The 17,717-nt window shown below is 43.2% G+C and overlaps 2 protein-coding genes across 3 annotated transcripts in view; both read left to right on the top strand.

Annotated features, from left to right (window-relative positions):
• Nucleotides 1-17,717, top strand: part of E2F7 (E2F transcription factor 7) — a 340,183-nt gene that overhangs the window by 18,294 nt on the left and 304,172 nt on the right. The window lies entirely within an intron of this gene.
• The window catches only part of CSRP2 (cysteine and glycine rich protein 2), a 33,031-nt gene continuing 27,283 nt past the window's right edge, over nt 11,970-17,717 (top strand). The window contains exon 1 of one of the 2 annotated variants that reach the window (XM_075209562.1): nt 11,970-12,078. The gene's annotated coding sequence lies outside the window, so the exon portion shown is untranslated. Of the gene's footprint in view, nt 12,079-12,551; nt 12,572-17,717 lie in introns of those variants that run through there. The other variant, XM_075209563.1, reaches the window with a different exon arrangement.

The following is a 17,717-nucleotide window of genomic DNA, read 5'->3' as shown; positions in this document are numbered from 1 at the left end:
TAGATTTATTAAGCTGCGGGTTTGAAAAAGTGGAGATGTTACCTATAGCAACCAACCAGATTCTATTTATCATTTATTTAGTACATTCTACAAAATGACAGCTAGAATCTGATTGGTTGCTATAGGCAACATCTCCACTTTTTCAAACCCGCAGCTTGATAAATTTACCCCATAATCCTGGTAGAAAGTACCACAGAAAATCTGGAATTAAGGCAGTCCTTTTATTTATGCCAATTAACACCCAATGACAATACTTACTCAACTCCCAGTGTCTGTGATAGGCAGAATGTCAAATAATATGCAGAGTTGGATCCTAACCACCCAAGATCTTTAGGTAAGGGACAATGGAGCCACAAGTTTTTAAAATAAAATTTAGAGAAATTCCAAAGATTATAAAATAGTTGGGTATGGGACATTGTAACCACAGGTTACAAAATAGAAATCAAAGAAATTAGATAAATGTTTTTATAAAATTTAGGACCCAGACCTCCGAGTGCAAAAAGAAGCATTGTGCCACACTTCACAGACACTTCTTGGAAAACAAGTAATTTAGTCCTGGTCAATTAAAGAGGGACATCATTTTATTCTAAACTTTCTGGTACAATAGCAGTCAGACAGTAATGGATTAATGACTGAACAAAGCAATAGAGGTAGGCAATCTTCTAACACCAATAGATTTGCTAAATGCTAATTTACATATCTCTAGTAGCATGCCAACATTATTGATTTCTCATATTTTGTGTCCTAGGCTGTTATTTTCAATTTATGTGCCTAATGTTCGGCCTTTCAATATCCCCAAGAACATTCACCAAAGTGTTGATGGTACTAATGGCAGCACTAAGAAATCAGGGGATCATGGTCTGGTGCTGCCTGACAATTATTTCAAGTGATCATTTATCTAGAAAATCACTGATGGATCATCAACAGAGAGGAAAGTCATCGAGTACCATCACAGTGTCACGGTTACACTGGAAAAGTGGGCGTACTCCTACTAGCAGTTGATGCTACTGAGCAAAGAGACACGGAACCCCCCCAATGTTCACCAGGGATCCCAGCAATAAGGTTTGGTCTTAGCTGCGTAGGACTTAGAGGTCATGACCCTCAGAGCCAGATGTTAGAGCGGTAACTGGAGTCATGAGTAGAGCGTAGTGATAAGTCAGGTAAGTACCAGGAGATCCAAGCGAAGTCAGAAACATGCAGCAGAAGAATGTTCTAGGTCACCAAGGTCAAGTCAGGAATCTAAACTGGACAGGAATCAATAAGCAGAAGAATAGTCAGGATAGACAAAGTCAAACCAAGAATACCACGGAAACAGAATTGCTAAACTTAAGAATAGTCAGGAACAAGTTAATCGGCAATGAGGAGTCTAAATGAGACTACAAGGATGCAGTTACAAACAGAACCTAGAAGTAATCCAATAATCTGACACTGGATCAGTGTCCGAGTCAGCCTTATATAGGCTGTTCAAAATAATTTTCAATTTTGAAGGTTATGTCCCATTGCCTAGCAACAGGACGCTGCCTATACTGCAGACCAGTCGAGGACCGGTAGTCATGTTCTGTTTCTAGGCAATGGGCTGTACTCCCCGGCTAAGCTGGTGTCCGTACCCAATGTTAGAGGAGAGAGCAGGGACAGCGGTAACTACAATTTCGCTGCAGAATTCTCTTCAAACTCCTCACCCTCACCTACAAAGCCCTGTCTAACTTCAGTGCTCCCTATATCTCGAACCTCATCTCCATTCATATTCCCTCTCGGATCAGCCACTGGCCGCTGCTTCACCTCCCCTTTGTTAACCACATCTCACTCTCACATTCCAGATTTCTCCCATGCTGCCTTTTCTGGAACAAACTTTCTTGTTCTATCAGACTATACTCTAGCCCGGCGGTTCCCAAAGTGTGCGCCGCGGCTCCCAGGGGTGCCGCGGCACTGTCACTGGGGTGCCGTGGGCCAGCTATAGGAAAAAGAAAGCAAACAGAAACTTACCAATCCGTGCGGTGCTAGGATCCTGCAGCCTCCTCTCTCGCGCAGCTGTCACTGAATATCGACATCAGTGACAGCTGCGTGAGAGAGGAGCCTGCAGGGTCCTAGCGCCGCACGGATTGGTAAGTTTCTGTTTGCTTTCTTTTTTCTATAGCTGGCGCCTGGCGCGGGACAGAGGAGGAGGGCAGATGGCAGAGGAGGGGGACAGGTGGCAGAGGAGGAGGGCAGATGGCAGAGGAGGGGGACAGATGGCAGAGGAGGGAGACAGATGGCAGAGGAGGGGGACAGAGGGCAGAGGAGGGGGACAGGTGGCAGAGGAGGATGGCAGAGGAGCGGGACAGATGGCAGAGGAGGGGGACAGATGGCAGAGGAGGGTGACAGGGAGCAGAGGAGGGTGACAGGGAGCAGAGGAGGGGGACAGAGAGCAGAGGAGGGGGACAGATGGCAGAGGAGGAGGGCAGAGAGCAGAGGAGGAGGGCAGAGAGCAGAGGAGGAGGGCAGAGAGCAGAGGAGGAGGGCAGATGGCAGGGGAGGAGGGCAGATGGCAGAGGAGGGGGACAGAGAGCAGAGGAGGAGGGCAGATGCATAGGAGGAGGGGGACAGAGAGCATAGGAGGAGGGGGACAGATGGCAGAGGAGGGGGACAGATGGCAGCGGAGGGGGACAGATGGCAGAGGAGGGGGACAGGTGGCAGAGGAGGATGGCAGAGGAGCGGGACAGATGGCAGAGGAGGGGGACAGATGGCAGAGGAGGGGGACAGGGAGCAGAGGAGGGGGACAGGGAGCAGAGGAGGGGGACAGAGAGCAGAGGAGGGGGACAGGGAGCAGAGGAGGGGGACAGGGAGCAGAGGAGGGGGACAGGGAGCAGAGGAGGGTGACAGGGAACAGAGGAGGGGGACAGAGAGCAGAGGAGGGGGACAGAGAGCAGAGGAGGGGGACAGAGAGCAGAGGAGGGGGACAGAGAGCAGAGGAGGGGGACAGATGGCAGAGGAGGGGGACAGATGGCAGAGGAGGGGGACAGATAGCAGAGGAGGACAGAGAGCAGAGGAGGGGGACAGAGAGCAGAGGAGGGGGACAGAGAGCAGAGGAGGGGGACAGAGAGCAGAGGAGGGGGACAGAGAGCAGAGGAGGGGGACAGAGGGCAGAGGAGGGTGACAGAGAGCAGAGGAGGAGGGTAGATGGCAGAGGAGGGGGACAGATGGCAGAGGAGGGGGACAGATGGCAGAGGAGGGGGACAGATGGCAGAGGAGGGGGACAGATGGCAGAGGAGGGGGACAGAGAGCATAGGAGGAGGGTAGATGGCAGAGGAGGGGGACAGATGGCAGAGGAGGGGGACAGATGGCAGAGGAGGGGGACAGAGAGCAGAGGAGGAGGGCAGATGGCAGAGGAGGGGGACAGATGGCAGAGGAGGAGAACAGATGGCAGAGGAGGGGGACAGAGAGCAGAGGAGGAGGGCAGATGGCAGAGGAGTGGGACAGAGAGCAGAGGAGGGGGACAGAGGGCAGAGGAGGGGGACAGAGGGCAGAGGAGGGGGACAGAGGGCAGAGGAGGGGGACAGAGGGCAGAGGAGGGGGACAGAGGGCAGAGGAGGAGGGCAGAGAGCATAGGAGGAGGGCAGATGGCAGAGGAGGGGACAGATGGCAGAGGAGGGGGGCAGAGGAGGAGGGCAGAGGGCAGATGGCAGAGGAGGAGGGCAGATGGCAGAGGAGGGTGACAGCATGAGAGAGGGCAGAGAAGGGTGACAGAGGGCAGAGGAGGGGGCAAGCATGACAGAGGAGGGGGCAGAGGGGGCAATGTAAGAGAGGGCAGTGTGCCTGGTTGCAGAGGGGGCAGTGTACCTGGTTGCAGAGGGGGCAGTGTGCCTGGTTGCAGAGGGGGCAGTGTGCCTAGTTGCAGAGGGGCATTTTTGCATACAACTAAATAAGTATTTCTGTCGTGACCTAAATACTTATTACATTTTTTTGACCCAACTACTTCTAAAACAGAACTGTTCAGTAATTATTTTGGAGGGGTGCCTTGAAAAAATTTGGAGACTCTAAGGGTGCCGCGAACTGCAAAAGTTTGGGAACCACTGCTCTAGCCTACAAAACTTTAAATGATCCCTTAAAACCCACTTGTTCAGGAAAGCCTATCATTTTACTATCTAACCTCTCCCCTGCCCTCCTTATCTTTTCAAACTCAAAGTATTCCTCACCCTCATTCATCCTCCACTCCCCATACTACCCACTTTTGTTTATCCCTCCCATCAGATGTCTAGCTCCCTTACACTGACTCACCACTATCTGCCTCCTGTTTGCCTGCCCCCTCCCTTTGGATTGTAAGCTCTCGCGAGTAGAGTCCTCTTACCTCTTGTCCTCCTCCTTTTATTACCTTTGCATTTGGCAAGCCAGCTTCAGTTTGCACCTTGTCGCTGGGCTCTTGCACTTGTCTCCACATCTTCCTTGTCTTCTAACCTCAATAACTGGCTCTGATCCTGTTAGTTGCACCTAGACTCCTGGGCACAGCTTGCTCTAGTTCATTCTCCCACCTCTCCTCCTTCCCTCTTCTAATTTCTAAGTTATTTGGGACTCACTCATACCCAGGGCTGCCGAGAGGGGGGGGGGAGGGGGGGGTGTACTATTTTCCCAGGCCCGGCCAAGCCAGGTGGCCCGGGGGAATAGTGAGAGGATTGAGTCCCAACACAAGGGGCTCGATACTCTCACCTGCCAATTGTGAGGATCCCTGCCAGCACCGTATGCTGCGTCTGTCTGATGGTGGCGGCCATCTTGATTCCAGGTCTGCGCATGTCAGATATAACTCCTTCTCTCTGCTCCCATTCGTCCAACCTGTCATCACCTCACTATTTAAGGCACCTGGGCCAACACTCAGTTGCCTTTTCTTTGTTAGTCAGCCCTGGCTGTGTGAAGACTTGGCTATCTGGCTCCAGTTTACCTGCTTCCTGTATCTCTGCATGACTGACTCAGCTGCTCGTTCCTGGATATTAACTCTCAGAGTTCCCATCCTTTCCAGCACCTCAGCTCAGTTGCACCAGTGTGTCTAATCTACAGTTCTCAGCTCACAGAGCTCTCTTACCGGCTTCCTGTATCTCTGCATGACTGACTCAGCTGCTCATTCCTGGATATCAACTCACAGAGTTTACCATCCTTTCCAGCATCTCAGCTCTGCTGTTCAGTGCGACTAATCTACAGATCTCAGTTGACAGAGCTCTCCTACCTGTACCTGTATTTCTGCATGACAAACCTAGGAACCATATTCCCTGCCGTGAATCGTGACAATAGGGATATTTGTGGATCATACAATAGGATCCAAAAGGCACAGCTGAAAACTTGCATTTGCCCCACTCCTCTTTTCCACGATTTTCCAAAGGATTCTGAGTCAAGACGATGTTTGCAGTTGAACTAGACATTCAATAGGATCATGAACACGTCACTGATACAGCAACCCATTGTTGCCTCTTTGTGTATGCAGGCATTAATATCAGTGATGAAATAAGGAAATCTCTGCTAGTAATAATTTTTATATGTGAAGATATAAATAGCCTCAAAAAATGTTGTGTTCAAATGATGGCCTTATGGTATGGTGAGGTCATAAAAACTACACCCACACTTAAGTAATGTTTCGGTCTCTAACACAAAATACGCTAAAACTGATCTAAAGCATTGCTGCTGCAATGTAATTAAAATGTCTTGCTTCCCTAAATGTTTACGTTATACAGGTTACCCTTCTCCTTTTCAGGAAGGCAGACCTGCAGCGTTTAAATACCTGCATCACACGCTTTATATGGCCTTAAAAAAGACAAGAATTAGTCTTTTTAAATAGCAGCAGTCTACCCAAAGGGGTGGTATCAATCTGCCAAATCTTAGGCATTACAATATTGCCTGCCTGCTATGTCATACTATAGATTCAGGGTCAGAGCCTATACTCTGACATGTTACGCCCAGCTATGTACTCCGCTGTCTCTCCCTTATATCCTCCATGCGCCCTTGAACAAACTACATTGTAACGACAAACTGTCTCACACTCATTCGTTATTCCTCCCTCTGGTGGGCAATCAAGACTTTCAGAATGGGGAGGCAACACAACCATTTTCCACTTGATTTACATTAAAATATGTCTATTGAGTCTTTATTACATTCCAGTATTACTCTATTACCTTTACTATCTGTGATATGTGGCTACTTACACACTACATTATTCGCCCTGGGTCACACATTATCTGTCATTTTCCACTTGGGCCCGCTCCCAACTCACTACATTGAAAGATCTTCTTAGCCCCTCTCAGAGACCTCTCACATTTGGGGAAGCCACTGATAAATACCCATTTCTCACTCTGAACTTTCATCCATGCCAGTCACTATATACGGTCAGTCCTCTCTAGCTTAATGCCACCTGACCTATCCAATCCTTTTGACTCTCTAATCTTACATGTTTTTTACTCTATGTCTACCATATACACCTGCACCAGACTTGAACTCGATATAGACACTGACCTTTCTGGCCTTCAGAAATGGGCTCCCAGATTCCTGACTTTACAAATTCTAGACTTACAAGGCACATTTCAACTCACTCTACGCCTTATCCCGGCTAGCGGATACCAAGAAATTGCTTTCAAGATCATCCACCAGGTGACAATATACCATTGGCCTTTCTTCTACTATTAACTGCCCAAAATGTAACTCTAGCAATGCTGACTTATACCACTGTTTTAGGGACTGTTCTCATATCTGCTCATTTTGGGACATCCTGACTAAATATAGCCTAGCTGACCAGCCTACTATCACCTGACTGGACAAAAAGCTGCTGTTAATCCTGGGAGCTGTGGGACGCAAGCCTATTTTACAGTAATGGACACATAATGCACCGCCAACGTTGGAGACGATGGCTGCTAGACTCTTATTTATTTTTAATATGGACTAGATGGAGACGTCCCTCAATAAAGAACTCTCCACGCAAACACTTTTTCAGTGTTGAGTAAATTTATCCAATCACAACTGTTGACCACTAAACAGGCTATTCAAAAGAATTTTCAACACATTACTTGCTATTTTCTGCAACTCTTAGCAGGCCACGCCCCCATTGTCCTCTAAATTATACTTCCTCTACTTGTTATGTATCTGAAGGGCAAGCACTGATGTTACACTTTCTTCTACGGCCCCAAACACTCTTTCCCTCATTCAAGGACGGATCGCTGTCTGCTCTGGGTTTGTGTGAGTTTTTTGTTTTTTGTTGCATTGTTCATCATTATGGGGCCTATTTATCAAAGTTATCCCCCCTTGTAAATCCCCGAAAAACAAACATTTCGGGGCTTTACCGGTAAATCATTATGTATTATTGTAGCATCGCAGCAGATATCTCAGATATATGCTGCTTTGCCTCTATTAGCGTTTTTCTGAGCACTCCCCATAACAGTGTATGGGGAGTGCTCAGTAACGCTATGTATCAAAGTGTGGCCAGTGAAATATTTCTCTTTTTTTACATGTTAATGTACGCCATCTGAAGCTGGCGCCATCTGAAGCTGGCATACATTAACATAATTGAAATATTTCGCCGCTGTCAGCTCTGCTATGAAGAGCAGAGCTGGAAAGCGCATGTGTGGAGGGATCATGTGATCTCTCCCTGTCGCATGATGTACCTTTTGACGTCCAGGATGTTAGTGTGCATGCACCAAGTTTTCGGACGGCGCATGCGCACTAAAAAAAAAAAAAAGAAAAGAGAAGATCACCGCAGCTTTCAACATTGAGAAAATACTGCGATACCCTGGTGAGTCACTTCTCAGGGACAGCAGGTTATCGGCACTGCTGTCCCTGAGATGTTTTTTTTAATACATTGCCGTTACTTTTCAATCCTTATCAAAGAGATAAGGATTGAAAAGTTTCAACTGAAAAAACCGAAGGGTCATAAATAGACCCCTATACGTTGTTACCGGTTAATCATGTCACGCTGCTAACTGTGATATGTACCTATTATCATATGACTTGTGGGCTACGCCCCAAACTAGGTTCTACCACCTTGTCTCTTCTTTGTTCTGAGACCGCAGTATTACTTTACTTGCATGTCATCAGATGACAATGTGACTACAACCTTACGTTTAGAAAGGAAAAGTTAAACCTAAAAAAATTTAATTTTGGATTGCTATCTGACTCTTACATCGCTATAGACAGGGACATCTTTTCCATTGGGCACGATGGGCAGGTGCCCGGGGGCCCCACGGGCAAGGGGGCCCCATAGGCAGGGCTCTTAATTAGAATAAATAATCGTGCAAAAATAAAAACCTGCAAAAAAAACCTTCAAGGGTCACTGAGCAAGTACATCTATCTATCTCAATCTCTCTCTATATATATATCTATATCTGTATCTCTATATATATATATATATATATATATATATATATATATATCTATATATGTAGGGGACCCGGTGCACTGCTTTGCCCGGGGGCCCATAATGTTGTTAAGATGGCCCTAGCTATACATGCTTCTGTATCCCTTTAAATTATATTTTTGCCTATTCCAGTGATGCCATTCTTGTCTACCACAATGTTTATTACCATATCTTTATGCCTTATTGCTTACATATGTTGTACTATTGTGATCCATAATAAAAATATTTTAGAAAAAAGAAAGGATCCCAGATGACCTACATTAGGAGCTACATTATATATCTATGATTTAAAGAATGAAATTGATTGTGTTTAAAATGCGGTTCATAATAAATGTCCCTAACAGTGGATCAATGATCCCAAAACAAGGCGTTTCAGTGTATGATGTTAATAAGGTGCACCTCGTGTAAATGAGCCTTAAGCTGGGTACAGTCTGACGATTCATGCTTACACACTGACACGATTTACCTTCAGATTTGTGCTCTTCATCTGGTCCTCTAGTCCGGAGAATGACAGCACAATATTCATTCATTCACTACTGTCACATTGTCACACTGATTAAAACCACCTTGTTATAACTATTCACATGTCATAACGAATTTCGTTAGCTTCTGTGACTCTGAAACAAAATATTCTGTCTCAGAACGAAGTAATTATTCCTTCTACAGCACTCTCTACATTTATTCACTCTGACATTCAGTGCTAACATCGGCTGAAAAGAGCCCGACTCTGTAAACTCTATGGAGATCGTAAGCATGAGTGCATACACACTACATGATCGTTAGGTAATTGAACGGAAAAAATTGAACAGTACGACCAACCAAATGAGGCGATAATCGTCTATATGAGCAGACTTTCAACCATCGTTTCACTACACACACACTGACCCGACTTTCGAACAAGTGGTCGTATGTCGGCTGGTTGAGCCGATTATTGGACAAAAACCCGTAGTGTGTACCCAGCTTAGGCTAGTGACACACTTTTAACACACACTTTCTTAGAATATAATAGCGCTCATGCGACAGGAACTTGGTGCTTAAAGTGAAACTGTCACCAGGTCCTTTGAAGTAATTTTATTGTTTGACCAAATAGAGTATATTATGTAGCTAGCAAAAAAAATGAGGTTCCCACCAAAACCCATTTAGTCCAGAACACCTGGAAGATTCAATCTAGAATGCTCTGTATGCGCTATGTTCTATCCACGACCAACTTCACCCGGACTACACAGCCAGCCCAGGATTGAGCATTCATCCTCTGAGTCAAGCAATCCGATTTGCATTATGCTCACAGTGCAGGAAGCTGGCCTAAGAGACAGCATAGCGCATAAAGAAAGAAATCCATTTTTTGGCTAACTACATAGTGCACAAGACACTATATAATAAAGCAATACAATTACCGAATGACAGATCCTCTTTAAAATGCCAGTAATGTGCGGGTAATTACAACATGTAGGAGCTGGTTTCCATGGGAGGAATTCAATCATCACCATCATCATCAACATTTATTTATATAGCGCTAGCAAATTCCGCAGCGCTTTACAATTGGGAACAAACATTAATAAGACAATACTGGGTAATACATACAGAGAGGTAAGAGAACCCTGCTCGCAAGCTTACAATCTATGGGACAATGGGAGTTTGAAACACAAGGGCAAGTGCTACATCATATTGCACAATGGACCAGGTAGAATGCAAAGGTAAAAGTATTAAGTGGGCTGTGTGTGTGGCAATGTAGGTCAGAGGGTTGTTGTCTTGTGTTAGCTGTGTAGAGCGTGGTAATAGGGTAACCTAGGGAGGTTAAGATGGTGGTTGAGGAATATCATAAGCTTGCCTGAAGAGGTGGCTTTTCAGAGAACGCTTGAAGGTTTGAAGACTAGAGGAAAGTCTTACTGTGCGAGGGAGGGAATTCCACAAAGTGGGTACAGCCCGAAAAAAGTCCTGTAACCGGGAATGGGAGGATGTGATGAGAGTGGAAGAGAGACGCAGATCTTGTGCAGAACGGAGGTGTCAAGTTGGGAGATATGTTGAGACAAGTGAAGAAATGTTTGTCGGTGCAATTATGTTGACGGCCTTATATCTTAGTAGAATTTTATATTGGATTCAATGAAATACAGGAAACCAATGTAGAGATTGACAGAGTGACTCAGCAGAGGAAGAACGGTCTGCAAGGAAAATCAATCTAGCCGCTGCGTGCAAAATAGATTGTAGGGGTTCAAGTCTGACTTTGAGAAGACCAGTAAGGAGGGAATTGCAATAGTCAATGCGGGAGATGATGAGTGCATGAATTAAAGTTTTTGCGGTGTCTTGTGTGAGATATGTGCAAATTCTGGAAATGTTCTTTAGATGTATGTAACATGATTTAGACATAGAGTTGATGTGGGGAATAAACGATAGTTGTGAGTCAAGGATTACACCTAGGCAGCGAGCTTGCGGGCTTCCGTTTTTGGGTGGGAATATTGTTAATTCAGTTTTTTAAAGATTGAGTTTGAGTTTGCGAGAAGATATTGTGTACGGAGGTAAGTTTGTTACAAACAGAACATGCATTCCAAAGGGCACATTTAGAGGACTTTGGAAGAGAGGGGAGACAGGTGATGCATTTGAGGTTTGCTGTATTTCTGTAGCGTTCAGATATATGCGTGAGGGAAAATTCAGGGGGACCTGGATTAGGTGATATATCACCAGCTAATAGAAGCAGGGAGGAAGAAAGGGAGGAAAGATGATTGTAAGATGTGTGTTTTTTTGGTTTCTTGTGACAGGGTGACGCTGTTAAAGTTATTGAATTTAAATAGGAAAAGAGTTCATGAGTGTTCACTAGAGGTGAGTGAAGTAATGAAGGGGCAATATAGACAGAGGGTGTCATTTCAGATTAATTTATGTAAAAATAATCCTAGGACAGTGCATCCGATAGAAAGATGTCCCAGCGATGACTTACCTTGCTTTAAAACTCCAGAGTCTTACTCTCCTTTCCGGTCATTATTGCAAAGTAGCGTGACCTAAGGTCACACATGCGCTAGTGATAGTAACAGGAGGTGAGAGCAGGAAGTTAAGGTGAGGGATCTAAATAGGGTAGAATGATTAGCGCGATCGGCAGATGGCGCTAACCAAGAGCTCAAGCTCCGAAGAGCTTGTTAAATAGCCCCACTATGCAGTTTCCAATTCCCATTGAAAATTATGGAGACTGCGGAATAATAAAACTTAGCTTAATGAAGGAGATATCTATTATATCTCCTACATTAGGCTTTTGCTACATAGTAATGTTAATAAAAGATGCCAGAACCATGTAAAAAAAGGCCGTTTCCGTACAGAAACGACGGTAATCGTGGTCTGATGGATTATTAGCATATTTGTGTACCTGCACCTTATTTCCTACATTATTTTCCCATGCTCTGTGAATATGTCATTTTTATATAATTGCAGATTTTTAATTGTGCTGTATTTCTTCCCCTCGAGCAGCGTTTTAAAAGCACCTGACTAGGTAGCAGCAATGGGTGACAGCCAGCACCGCAGAGGTTACTGAGGGAGTGGGATGATGTTGAGTGATGTCATCCTGAGGGTTGGAATGGAGAGTATGTGGCAGTGCTCACCCCACCTCTTCTACTACAAATGCTGATTTCTGACATAAATCCAGGCTCCACCTATCTCTAGCATTACACTGCGCGTCCTGCAGCTGCCTCATTCTGTGCTCCAGGCAGGCAGAGACCTAGCCAGTGATCGCTTTCCTGGTAAGTATGCATTTGTTACCAATTGCTTCCATAAAATGAAGATGGTTAAAATTGGCCAATGATATTCCTATATTTAGATGTCTGTCACTCGCCTATGTGAACAAAAGGCATCTATCAACGTCGGCGCTCTACGGTTATAGAAAAATCTTACTTCGTGCACAATAGTGTTTTTCCTAATATATTTTTTCGTTGTTTCATTCAAAAGACGTCATATGTAAGTGTTCGGTGTAGTTATTGCAGCCTGTAACCTGCGATCAGTTCATTCCACGCTTCATTGACTGCTGTGAGTTGTGGCCACCAGTGTCTGTAGATTACGTCTTTGATTGATCAGCGTGATTTATGACTTTACTTTGCTCCTGCTGGGCATTGAACAACACATTGTAACTTGCTAAGTTACTGACAGCTTTGTAGGTTGGTCTTTAAGAAACAACTTACAGGGTGATCTATTGGGGAAGTTATGGAAGTATCCTTGCTGGAAGCCAGTTAAATCAAGGTAACTTATTAACCATTCAAACACATTAAAATGGCAGGGTCTGCACTGATTTTATTTTGTAATGTTACATTATGACCTGCTTATCCTCAAGAGCTGCTATACAGAGTTAAGTTATTATACCAACTGAAAAGTGGGATAAAGTGTTGGGGTTTGTGTTTGTTGACAGGTGGTTTGCAACACAACATCAAACGGGATTTCAAGGGGATCAGTAATAACTATTGACTTTGTTGTGTGTTTTGCTTTGATTTCTTTGGCTACGATGTTGCACACCCTTAAATTTGTATAGTTTCATCTTTCCCACATTTTATTCCCAATTATCCTTTATTATATAGGGTGGTGTCACACAGGAGCTTTGAACTGTATATCTTTTTCAGATTTAGTTGTGCTCTTGCCTTAATAAATATATTTTAGTGCTGCTGGAAAATTGCAGTACTTAAATCTCACAGCTTATATAGGTCTATATGTTAATGTATGGCAATAGGGCTATTTTCCTTCTATGCTTATTATGATAATAGAAAGTTGCCTATTACAATGATTTGTTATAAAATCTCACTGAGGCAGCTCAGTGACTGTCCTGGCTATTCTGGCCTGGAGTAGTAAGAGGGTAATTTGCCTTTTTTGCCAGTCTCAAGGGATCTGTACATACATGACCCAGCTAACAAATTCAGGGCTGCTAAGTGGAACTGAAAGCCCAGATTTGGACTCTCAGTTACAGTAATAAAAGAATAAATAATGCAAATTGTAAAAAAAAAGGATACAAATATTTTTATTTTTTAAAAAAAGTTAAATACACAATTGAGAAAACTACTTTATTTCAACATTAAAGCATTTTTCCATTGATTATCTTCCATTATCACCATCCCAAGATAGCGTTAACCAAAGAAGGATTATGGCGGCAGTTGTATAATATATTTCGGTTGGAAAACTATGTTTATCAAGCACTTTGGACACTTGTTTAAGATGCTGCTGTCATAAATTTAAGAATCATCAGAGGTGGAACTAGTGAGCTGTGGGGCCCAGTGCAGAGAAGTGGGGTTTAGGAAACCGGGGCCCACAGCTCGCTAGTTCCCCATGCAGAGGGCCCCATTATCTCCATGGGCCCTGCTGCTCCAATGGTAGTTCACTGGCTTGAACACTTATAGTGCTCTCCGTTTTATTAATAGAAATGAATCAGTGCGATTTGAGAAAATAGATTTTGGCACGATCTTTAAGATTTAATTTGCACAAATCCTGAACTCGTCTCTAATGACATTGCACTTAAAGATGGGTCCTTGGCTAAATGTAGAAGACTTTGTCGCCTTACACCTGGGTGGGTTCTACCAGAAATCCCACATGTATTATGGTGAGTTTTCTATGTATTGTTTTCTGTAACCAAAGAAAAACAAAGCTGCCCGATTAACCTTTCTTGCAAATACAATTGTTGAATGCCTTGTAATCACTTCCAATCTGGTCATACTACAGTAAAAGGGAAAATGTAAGTTCAAACCAGTCATACTGGCCGGAGAATGCTACCGTAGACCTGTTGTGTAACAAATAATAAGTTGGGTGTACATGGGCCTTCATGCATTACTGTAGTACTACACATCTGCTGCTTGCTACATGCCCTGTTGACAGTTCAAATAGGAAAACAAAACTTGAAGGAAATGATGATCCTTTGAGCCTGTGTGACATGTTTATTGCTTTATCAGGATCCTTAGACTCCACAATTTTATAGAGTTTATTTCAAATGGAAAAAAGTGTTATTATAGCATCTGATATTTAGCGTAATGTCTCTGAAGGTTGCATTATTTTGAGGCTGCTGAAGGTCTAGCTATATAGATTACACAATTGTCATGTCATGCGTTAATTCATCCAAGCAAACATATTTCAGATAATTTAACAAACACAAACAATTTGGCAGATTATTTTCTAAACAAACCAGAATACACTCTTAGAGAAAATCTTAGGGGCACATTTATCATTTAACGTTGAAATAGAGAAATGGTTATCAATCCTTATCGGACGGATAAGTATTGATTCATTTCTCAAATTTATCAAAACCAGAGTACAGAAACAGCAGTCCCGATAATCTGCTGTTTCTGTGAAAAAAAAAATCATACTTACCTGCCTTTTCGGAAGCGCTGTCTTCGGGTCTTCTCCTTACTCTTCAATTGCGCATGTGCACACAGATCCCCTCTCTGTCTCTGCAATGATAGTTGCAGAGAGAGAGCTGTGAGTGACAGGGAGGGATCATGTGATCCCTCCACACATGCGCTGTCCAGCTCTGCTCTCCGGAGCAGAGCTGACAGCATTAGATTTCCTCATGTACGCCAGCGTACATTAACATGACAAGTTCCCGAAAAAAATGTTTTTTCGGGACTTGTTAGATTGCGGCCAGGAGCAGTCACCATTCTGTTGAATGGTGACTGCTCCCAAAAATGAAGAGGAGTGCAAAGCAGCAGATATCCATGATATCTGCTGCGATGCCCCCTTAATAAATTTGCGGAGGACACTGTGGGACCTTAATTATCCGTTAAAAGCACTATCGTGCTTTATTAAATATGCCCCTGAGTCACTTTCTTATTCCTGTTTCCAGGTTGTCGTCCTCCTTACTGTGCTCTCATTTACCCACATACCTGAAGAGGTCTTTGTACAACTGGTAGTTGTGACTCCTATCTCTGGAGATCTGTGTCTCCAACTTTATCACCTATCCTATCCATAATCCTTAACTCAACTCTTTCCTCTGGTACATTTCCTGAACACTTCAAGTAGGAGACAATCTTGACAATATTGCTTATATCCAGCATCTCTCTTTATTCTCTTGATTGTTATTTGCTGGTAAAAAAAAATAAAAAAAAATGTTTGCTAAAAACTAACTGAATTTGTTGATACCAATATGCTACTTGACCCTCCAATCTGAATCACGCACACCTCATTCCACATCAATTGTTTTTATGAAAATTGACAACGACCTACATATGGCGAAATCTATAGGGCAGTATTTCATAGTAATTCTTTTGGAGCGTTTTACACAGTGGACCATTCTCTCCTCTCTCTGTCTAATTTTAGGATAATTTACCACATTCTTTACTTGCATACAAAGCTTTACGTTCCTCTATATTTCTTCACTCCTACATATTGACCCGAGCACCTTTTCTGCTCCTCTCAGCATGGCCTTCTGTCTGGACATTTCTCTAACACTACCCACCTCATATATAGCCCTTATCCCTCATTACTCAGAGCTCTGGAATGCTCTCCCACTGGAGACTTATCGGCCACATTCCGTTATATTCCTCCAAGTCCCAGCTGAAGGTTCACTTCAGCAACATTGCAAACTTAATGCACTAAAAGATCCCCAGTGTGCACTTCAATTAATGTGACATACCAATTTCCTCTTGTTACTGATTAACATAAACCCATAAGTAAATATACTGTATATATCAAAGTACCATTAATTCCAAATGGACCCCCCCCCCCTCCCCATAAACTAACCATGGCAACTACCCTACACCATTATTAAAAGGGAAAAAAATGGTACGGTTTATTGGTCCTTCAAATAGAATGGTTGGTGTATGTATTCTCAGTATAGGACTTTGTAGCCAGACCCTATGAATCACAGGAAAATTGTGACATACATAGAAAGATAATGTGTGTATTTAGAAAATCAGCATTATCACTGTATTTTAATAACGACTCTTATCACAGCAGTAGAAAATCACCTGTTGCCACAATCTATTATTAAAGTATAACCACGGCAGCTGAGTGATCCTCAGCAATGCTGGTCCAGAGTGTTAACCTTCTGCTTCGCTGGGCCAGTCTTGGGGGGCGGGGTGCAGCTGATGCGTGTGCAATACAACCAAAACCCTAACTTAGGCTTTAAGTTCCACTTAGCAAAAATAAAAAAAAGCTTGGGAAAGCTATTGCCAGGAAATGGGGTCAATTTATTAAAGGGCAAAAATCCCTATGTATCTTTAATCTGGCAGTAGAAAAGTATTAAACCTCCATATGTATCTGTATATGTTGAAATAGTATCAGAAGATGGAGGTAGTGATGTGGAGGGACGTGATCCTGTGTCCATACGGACACTTTCCTTCCTGAAGAACCGCAAAATCATACAAAGGTACCCACCACATGTGATATATAGTATTGGGTAACATGGAGACAGAAAATAAAATAGGGTGTGTGGTGACCATACAGTATGGTTTAATTTGCATCTATTTCTATAAAATTGTAGTTATTGTTTTGTGTGAGTATCTTGTGGTTCACACATTTATATTATCGAGGGTACTGTTAAAATATTCCACTATAGTGCGATTGCAAGTGATGTTTATTGCTCAAGTATTAGTTGTTGCTGCTTGCACAAGGTAATAAAAACATTTTGCAGTGATATTCACGATATAACAACGTTTAAACCATTCCCAAATGAGAGAACCAAAACATTTTTTGGTGGAACACACATCACTTTTGATATGTGTGTTGTCTTCAGTGCTGATAACATTACCAACCAATTTTAGGGATATTCTTACATAAAAGAAAAGCAGATTGTAACACTAACATCATCTGTATGTTTTTATTTGTAGTTCTCAGTCTGAAAATTACTTAAATCGCACATTGCTACTGGTCATTTCACGTTCTGCCTGGTATTCTTGCAGTTAGCATGAAGTATTATACTACACAAAATATTATTACTGCTGAATGTGATCATAATCGTACTCCAGTCAGTTTATTTATATTTAATAATCTGAAATGGATGCTTTATAATAAAATAGCATCTGTGTGTGCATGTCCATTGTGTTTTAAAAAAACGTTCCCAAAAAAACTTCTACAGCAATCAGGTCTCACCTGAAGAACTGTGACCAAACCTTCATATGTAGTATAAGGTGTTAGTTCAGCATTAAAATAAAAACATAGGGTTATACCTACTTTATATGCCCAATTCACCAAATTCGCTGGTGAATAGGACATGCCACTTGGTGCTCACCTGTTATAGACAGGCTGGGTGTCTGCTAATGCCTTTCTCTTGTGACCTTCCAATAAGGACTGTTGAAGGCATTGTGTAAACTGTAGGGTTTGTCAAACAGCAGGTTTTTATAAGAAAATCTTTTTTTTTTTTTTTTTTACATAAGGAGAATGCCATGTATCAATAATCAACCCACAATATTCCTCC

This window comes from Mixophyes fleayi, chromosome 4, assembly GCF_038048845.1.
Source record: "Mixophyes fleayi isolate aMixFle1 chromosome 4, aMixFle1.hap1, whole genome shotgun sequence".
NCBI classification, from domain to species: domain Eukaryota; kingdom Metazoa; phylum Chordata; class Amphibia; order Anura; family Limnodynastidae; genus Mixophyes; species Mixophyes fleayi.
Note: the sequence above shows the minus strand (reverse complement) of the source record. Positions and strands in the feature narration are given on the sequence as shown.